Source organism: Rhagoletis pomonella, unplaced genomic scaffold, assembly GCF_013731165.1.
Source record: "Rhagoletis pomonella isolate Grant_MI unplaced genomic scaffold, Rhpom_1.0 Rhpom_scaffold_00002, whole genome shotgun sequence".
Classification (NCBI taxonomy): domain Eukaryota; kingdom Metazoa; phylum Arthropoda; class Insecta; order Diptera; family Tephritidae; genus Rhagoletis; species Rhagoletis pomonella.
Genome location: NW_023458556.1, coordinates 52,123,992 through 52,125,972, shown reverse-complemented (window position 1 = coordinate 52,125,972; position 1,981 = coordinate 52,123,992).

Below are 1,981 nucleotides of genomic sequence, written 5' to 3'. Positions count from 1 at the left end.
CAATTTCTTCCAAACTTGGCACAGTTGTTGGCCCTGGTACAGCATAAAAAATCGCCGAAACTTTTTAAAATCGGACAATAACCACGCCCACATCCCATATAACGGTAATTTAGAGAAATACAAAATCTTCGATAAATCAGTAAATATTGAAGCTAATTTATTCAAAATTGATACTTGCAACAATTCTTTACCAAGAAATACGTTTATGGTAAAATTTTGGAAAATGGGCATGGCACCGCCCACTTATGATCACATATATGTATATCGGTAACCGTTCTACCAATTTGTACCAAACTCGGTGTGGTTATTGTGCTTGCCACATATAAGCAAAACGTTGAAAATTATTGAAATCGGACTAAAATAACGGCCGCTTCTCATATAACGGTAAATTTCAGAAATGCTTGAAACTTCAATATTTCGAAATTGAAGGACGCTAATTTACTCAAAATTGATACACCCCGGCTTACCATCTAGCGGAAGGTTTCGGAAAGGTGAAAAAACATATTTAATACTTGCGCCGGGTATTTAATGTTCGGCTCCGCCCGAACTTAGACTTTCTTACTTGTTAAAATTTGGGTTTATTACTTTTGCAATTTACTCCAGTCAAAGTATACGTATTTAATCACGCAGTATTCAATCTCATCATTAATCAATAGAAAGTTTTAAGCAGTTTCTGCTAATAATTATGTAGCAATTTCCTACATTAAGGTAAGTAGCGTTATTTCTATTTGGAATTTCGCTTCAAAGCTGACAGCAGCATTTTAGAAAGACAATCACAGTTACTCTTGCTAAATAACCGACTACAAATTACACCATAACGTGGAAGTATGCATTTGGTTTGTGTGCTAAGAGTAATTTTCAACAAATTCTAGTACATAGTCAGCACACATACATATGTACAAATGTTTGTACATATACACGAAGTTGCATTGGGTGAAAATTTTTTAACTTCACGCATCAAATGCATTAACTGGCGCACGTCCGTCCGCCGGACTGTCTGTCTGAGTATGCGCTCTACCTACTATATGGTATGTAGAAGCGTTTGCATCGCAGCTGATCGGAAAAGCGCCCAGTAGTGAAATGCTGAAAAATATGCATGCATGCATATGTATGTACATACGTGTGCACATAAACATAAATATATCTAAAACTCCAAGCATTAAAATCATTAACAGAAAACCACATAAAATATGGTTTTGTGTACAAAACAGTATTTAATTCAAAGCAATTGACCTCTTTTTCGCTTTTCCATTGTTGTTTGAATTGCTGTTTTAATGGCATATTTTCAGCGCATGACATGCCAACTCTATGCCAAGCACACATATGTACATATGTATGTATATACATAGGTACAAACTAGAGATGGGCGCGGGATATCGGGGCCCGCGAGACCCACGGTACTGATTTCAAATTGGCCGGGATGGGCGGTATCTCAGCAAATTCGGAAAATGTTCCTTAAAAACGATGTGTGAAATATGCATTTGTTTATGCTTATGGGACGAAAACGAACAGTAAAGCAAAACAAAATAATCGGAAGACGCCAGATCTATCATTATTTTTTTTTTGTTATTTCAAATAAATTTTAAAGACATGTGAATTTACCTTAGTTAGAAAAACGTCGGGATGGGCGGGATCGGGACTAAATATTTAGTCCCGTGCCCATCTCTAATAGAAACATATTATTCATTGCGGCAAGTGAGTTGGAAATGCATCGAAATAAATGATAAAATATAAGAAAAAGTAGAAAGAGAGAATATGTATGCATGTAGTTTTTCTGTTGGTCACTCAGTGACGAGAGATATTCATTTAGCAGTTTTGGCTGTTTACTCGCTCGCTCCCTGCATTTATGTGTTCGAAGAAAGTTTTTTTTTTATATTTTAGCATAGAAATGCAAATTTTTTTCGTTAACTGTTCGTCAATAATTGGTTTCTGTTTTTTTTTTTTGCTACTGTTGTTGTGCTAAAAACCTTAGCACAGCTAC